Genomic DNA, 614 nt, shown 5'->3' with positions numbered 1-614 from the left:
ATTCCATCTAGTATTGTTTTTCTCATCCATATAAATTCTTACCATTTGTTATGTTTTAACACAATGATACTGTAAATGTGGTTTGCAGTAAGATTTTCTTCTAGCTTTCACACTGTAAGCATTAATTTAGCTGTGCCAGAATATAATGCTGCTCCAAATTTCCCCTTTTTATCTCTTCCGGGGCTGTGTCTACACTAGCACAAATGTTCAAAATGGCCATGCAAATGAAATGCATATTCAGCGCCTCATTAGAAATCTTCCAAATGGCCATTGGCATGGCCATTTTGAAGATTTGTGCTAGTGTAGACGTAGCCTTTGTAGGCTTCATTCAGAAGCAATCCTATTCCAGGTTCATCCTATTTTCCTGGCCCACCTTGGTTCGGTCTTTTCGAACACTCACTCAGTTCTGTCGGTTTTGAGGCCTGTTCTTGATTTGGTGATGCTGGCTCTTTTCTGTTTTTTATGAGGCACAATTTCATTCCAGGCACATCCCATTTTCCTGACCCACCTAACTCTCTTATTTTGCTTTAACTTCTGATAAAAGGAAGCTGTACACTGAATTTGGTGGTCCTGGCTCTTACTGTTTAGGAGGACTTCATAATCAGACAGACAGA

Source organism: Carettochelys insculpta, chromosome 7, assembly GCF_033958435.1.
Source record: "Carettochelys insculpta isolate YL-2023 chromosome 7, ASM3395843v1, whole genome shotgun sequence".
Classification (NCBI taxonomy): Eukaryota; Metazoa; Chordata; order Testudines; family Carettochelyidae; genus Carettochelys; species Carettochelys insculpta.
This window is presented reverse-complemented; position numbering follows the sequence as displayed.